Here is a 5,842-nt window from a genome sequence, read left to right on the forward strand (position 1 = left end):
GTTAGATACAGTTCAGCTCACATGCGTTTCTGTTTTGAACACTGTGTTAAGAGTTTTGAACTTGTTGCTATGCTTTAGCTTTGACCAATGCACCTTAGCAATAATAAAAACAAAACGAAAAAAAAAAAAATCGAACTACTTCTGTAGTTTGTGCATGTGTACAAATGTTTATTCTTGATAATATATATAGTAATATATAATTATTTCAACTGCTATTGTCTTCATCTAATTTTATTTTAATTATATATTAACTCTAAAAACAGTTTTTTGTTTCAAAAATGTCAAAGAGACTCTATTCTGGCAGCTAAATATAATTGTATATCACCCTGAAAGACATATTTCCTCTATGATTTACTATTAAAGTCATATATACATTACCTCTCCAATTAAAGCTGATAAACAACAGCTTATGACCCAGTAGGAAACATTCATGATTAATATCTTGCATTTTCTCTTCCTGAAATTATTAATTCTATTCAAAGTGAGAAAATACTTCCCTTTCACCTCTTACCTTTTCTAATAGATAAGCTTGATTCAGCTTAAGGCATTTTTTACACATCTCACCTTGAAATCTGAGCTTGTTGAAGAACCAGATGACTGAATATCATTTAAAATATTCTTAAATTATTAAAATTCTTAATCCTTATTCATTTGAGAGCGCCTAGGCACCCAGAGTTGTCAATACTGTACATACTAAAGCTTTATTTCTTTCCTTGGTGGTTTTTCAGTTGTATTGTTGATCTGTTCAGGAAGACAAAGAACAAATTGAGGATTTATTTAACATCTGACTGGTAATTGACCAGCAGGGCAGGCATGGTCTTCACTGCTACTGCTGTGGGGCCTTTATATCCTTTTGGCACACCTTCCTATGGTCAATGTGGCGGGGCTGGCAGTCGCGAGGGACCATAGTCAATCTGCCTGACGTTGATGGTCTCATCCTCAGCGAAAACTTGGGTGGCATGGTTCAAGTGACGTCATGCTGCTTTGCTTCTGCTCCTAAATGCTCTGAAGACCCTTCGAAGCCTCAACAGTCAGGCCCAATTTGGTATCTTAAAAAAAAAAGACAATAAGAATGAGGAGCTGTACATGGAGTAGTTCTGTTATCTATTCTTTCAGGGAATTGAAACTACTTGACAGGGACTTCCAGTGGGCTGGTTAATCTATTTCACAAGAATCTTTCTTTTCCTGCTTCCTCCTTACTGCCATAACAATGTCGAATCCTCTTTGTTCGAAAGTCAACAGAACCTGGAAAACATTGTGGTACAACATACGTTTTAATAAAGTCGTATGGACGATGTACTTCGGAGGATTCGTCCAGGGAAGGCTGCTGGTCCTGACAAGGTCTCTGCTCGACTGCTAAAGACCTGCGCTGCTGAACTAGCTGAGCCGCTCCAGCATATCTTCAACCTCAGTCTACGGCTGGGGAAAGTACCAACCCTGTGGAAGACTTCCTGTATCATTCCAGTCCCGAAAGAGATCCAACCAAGCTTGCTGAACGATTACAGACCGCACTATTGTTTTGATTGTTTAAGCGTTTTGTGACCCTGGTCTCGAAAAGCGCTATATAAATAAATATTACTTACTTACTTACTTACTGACTTCGCAGCTGATGAAGTCACTGGAGCGGCTGTTCCTCAAACATCTCAGGCCACAAGTCCAGCACGCGCAAGACCCCTTGCAGTTTGCCTACCGGCCAGCAGTTGGTGTAGAAGATGCCATCTTTCACCTCCTGCATCAGACCTACTCCCACCTGGATAAAGGAAGCAGTTCAGTGAGGATCCTGTTCCTGGACTTTTCTAGTGCCTTCAACACCATCCAACCCACTCTGCTCCAGGACAAATTGTCACAGATGCATGTGGACCCTGGTCTGGTCTCCTGGATTACGGATTATCTTACTCATCGACCACAGTATGTCAGGCTGAAGGACACCACGTCTGACACTGTGGTGTGCAATACAGTACCTCAGGGGACAGTACTGGCCCCTCCCCTCTTCACCATCTACACTTCAGACTTCTGCTACAACTCAGAGCTGAGTCTCGTCCAGAAGTATGCTGACGACACTGCCATTGTTGGATGCATCAGGGACAACAACGAAGACGAGTATAGGAGTCTAATACGTGACTTTGTGGACTGGAGTGAGAGGAACCACTTGCAGCTGAACACCTCAAAGACCAAGGAGCTGGTCTTGGATTTCGGGAGGTCCAGGACAAAGCCACGTCCAGTGTCCATCAGAGGCGACGAGGTGGAGATAGTTGACAACTATAAGTACCTTGCGTGTGGCTGGACGGTCAACTGGACTGGTCCTGCAACACAGACCATGTGTATAAGATAGTTCAAAGTAGACTGTACTTTCTGAGGAGGCTTCGATCATTTAACATCTGCAAGAAGCTCCGCTGCATGTTCTACGAGTCTGTGGTGGCCAGTGTCCTGTTCTATGCTGTGGTGTGTTGGGGTGTGAACATGTCCAAGAGGAGTGTCAACCGGTTGGACAGATTGATCAGAAAGGCTGGCTCTGTGGTTGGCATGAAGCTGGACTCTGAGAGGAGATCACTGAACAAACTACTGTCCATCATGGATGATGACAGTCATCCTCTCAACACTGTCATCAGTGAGCAGAGAAGCAGAATGAGTGCAAGAATGCTCCTTCCCAGGTGCAAAACAAATCAACTCAAGGACTCATTCATTCCTCGGGCTATTAAATTATACAATTCTGAGTTCGGGGCAGGAGTGGAGTAAAAGTATCATGATGTTCTGTTCTATGTTAATCTTTGTATCCTTTGTCTTTGTTATTTTTCTTTGATCTATGTTCTTTATCTTTATCTTTAGACTTAGATTGTATCATCTTGTTCTTTCGATTTATTTATCTTTGTTCTTGTTCTTATTTTATTTTGATTATTTTATATGAAAAATTGCTGTATTTGCTGTGGCTAATTGGAAAAAAAAGACAATTTCCCAAAGGAGACCTCCTGAGGGATCAATAAAGTTCTACCTAACCCAGTGCTTCTCAATTATTTGCTGTTAGGCCCCCCCTAAGAAGAAGTAAAAATTTCGCGCCCCCCCAAATATACAAATATACGCTGCCACCGGAAATAATATCATTTGTCAATAAAATTGCACCTCTGCATAACATTATATTCTTATTAACATTAAAGAAGACTAAATAAAGAAATATGGATCAATTTAACAAATAATTACTTTATTAACACAGTAGAAAAAACTTAAAGAGCATAAATTTAGTGCAAACATTTTCTGAGCATTGGATACTGAAAGAAAACTTATCAATAAATAATAATTAAATGAAATTGACCAGCAACATTAACTCAGGAGCACAATATATAAAACAATTTGAACCAGCTGATACTGAAAAATAAAGACTATAATCAATAAATAATACATTCAAATTGCTCAGAAAAATCAACTCAGGAGCACAATATATAAAACTATTTGAACCAGCAATATATAAAACACTATGATACTGAATACTTATACATTGTAATTGATCCGCAACATCAACTCAGGAGCATAAAATATTAAACTCTTAAAAACCAAAAATGAATAAGACAATGTGTGCTGATTTGTTTCTTTTATCAAAATGAGGAAGTGAGGAAGCTTAATGGCTACAATTAGCACGTTTTGCAGAGCACAGCTTCTTTAGCACTCAAAAAACGGGACGACTGTTGATGATCATACATTTTCGCTGGAAAAACTCAAGCGGCTTATCAGCGTGATTGGGGTGTGTAGTATGAAGGTGGCGCCTTAATTTACATGGCTTCATGCTGTCCGCTGCCAATGTTTTCAGACACAGCAAACAGACCGTCCTTCCTCTTCTCCCACCGTATTAACGGTGAAGCCAAGCGCTACATACGCCTCGTCATACTTCCTTGTCTTGGCTTTCGGGACACTTGCCTCGGTATCTCCGTCTTTGTCCGCTACTCTTTTCCTCCCCGTTAGATACTTATCCATGCTATTCACTGCACTTCCACTGTTCGTTTACTCCACTCACTCCTGCTCTGCTCTGTGCTACGGGCTCTTCTTCGGTGCAAAAAGACCCACTCCCTGCGTACACTGACAACGAGAGCGCCACTGCCACCTACCTTAGTGGATGCGCAATTACACTTTATTCTTATACGACACGTAAAAAAAAAAGCATGTTCCCCAGGGTCACTCGCGCCCCCCCTGGCATCGCTCCCCCCTATTTGAGAAACACTGACCTAACCTAACCTAATGATTATGATCCTTTGAATCTTAAAATCTATTGAAAAATCTTATTCAGCCTGGTGTACCTACCAGCTTGACGGGCACCACCAAGTGTTTCTAACAACAGAACCCAGAAAACCTTTTTGCTGATTCCACCCCATGGCCATAAGCTTCAGCATGTCAGTGCGTCCTGGGGCAGAAATGTATTTATCATTATTATCAAACATGACTATTTTAATTATGAAAGTGTATATGATGCAACCATAACCTCACACCCACATCATGGGCTTTGGCATGAAATGCAGAGAGAAGGGCTTCATGTCAAGCAGTTCTGGAGTTCTGGGCAGCTCTTGCAGGTCACCTCCATGCAAAAAAAAAAATACTAGTGTTTCTCTTGCAGGTACAAGGGATAGGAAATCCCCCCTGTACATGTTGAGGGCAAGAATTCATCGTTCAAAGTTTGCTGGAGTTTTTGTAGAAACTATTTTAAATAAGTCGTAAAGAAAGTTTGTAACATCAATGTGTCATTATTAGTAGTCAAAATACTAGAATAGGACTTGCAGATTCAGACAAATGTACCAACAGCCTCAAGAACAAAGACTACCTCTGTCTGGTCATGTTCATGTTAGCAGTCAGCCGTCTTCCAACTTCTGAATTCTGCTTTGAACTAAAAAAATCTACAAAATCTACAATTGACAAGAATTTACCTCATTGTTTGGCATGTTTTATGGCGCTTTTAAACAAACATGCACAATATCACATTTTATTCCTGTTTTTCTGTGCATGGCGGAGGGATACAGTAATGACGTGACTGAGTGTAAAAAGTAAAGCTTGAATACAGATTAGATGCATAGTCTTTATTGTGACTACCTTTAATTAAGGTTGTTGTATCAGAATGTCTTAAAAATCAAAGTTTATTTTAATTTGAAAGAGTAGCTCAATTGTTCTGTCAAGCGCAGCTGTTATGGGGCAATATAAATGCATTAGGTTAAATACATTTAACGGTGAACAAAGAACTGGATCATGGCTTCTTCAATGTTTGTTTTTACACCTAAATTTAAGGTATGTATTGGGGCTGATGAACTACAATCCACTTACATTAGTGACATGTATGACCAGTACAGAAGAGGCTGCAGATGTGCTGGACAGCGCGCCTCATAGATACACTGAGGGAGAGGGGTAGGAGATGCCGTAATAATGTGACGCTAACGGAAAGCCATGGCGGCAACATGAGATGCCGAGGGCCACCCAAAAAAGATTTAGAGAATGTCAATGTTTATTACTCCAAAAAAGCCAAAAACCAAAACATTCTACTTTAGCAATTGTGGCTTTATTTCTCAGAATTGGGGTTGTATGAATTCTGCTTTAACAAATAAAATGCATCAAACTTTAACTTGTGCAAACAATGTGTCAAAAATACTGTGGTAGAGTGAGTTAGGTTGTAAGTTATACCTCAGTTATACACAATGAGAGTATGAAACAAACATGTTTTTGGAACAAAATAAACCACCCTGTAAATACTGTAACGTTGTTCTAGGGATGAAGGTATACCATCAAAATACTATGAAAATTAGTAAAAATACATAGCTAATTAACTGACTCTATACTAAAGCTTCCTGATCTTTTATTCTGAGCTGCAACCACA

General features: G+C 39.8%; 1 long non-coding RNA gene across 2 annotated transcripts; it reads right to left on the reverse strand.

The window, feature by feature from the left end:
• Positions 1 to 552: 552 nt before the first annotated feature.
• LOC148080514 (uncharacterized) lies at positions 553 to 4,185 on the reverse strand. Of its 2 annotated transcripts, none has more exons than XR_015711381.1 (3): positions 3,907 to 4,185; positions 1,588 to 1,750; positions 553 to 1,049 (listed from the first exon to the last, which is right to left on the reverse strand). It is a non-coding gene; the product is annotated as an uncharacterized LOC148080514 (long non-coding RNA). The 2 variants fall into 2 exon arrangements; XR_015711382.1 differs by having other exon boundaries at positions 1,584 to 1,750.
• Between the last annotated feature and the right edge of the window lie 1,657 nt (positions 4,186 to 5,842).

This window comes from Callionymus lyra, chromosome 5 (assembly GCF_982586985.1).
Source record: "Callionymus lyra chromosome 5, fCalLyr1.hap1.1, whole genome shotgun sequence".
In the NCBI taxonomy this organism is placed as follows: Eukaryota; Metazoa; Chordata; class Actinopteri; order Syngnathiformes; family Callionymidae; genus Callionymus; species Callionymus lyra.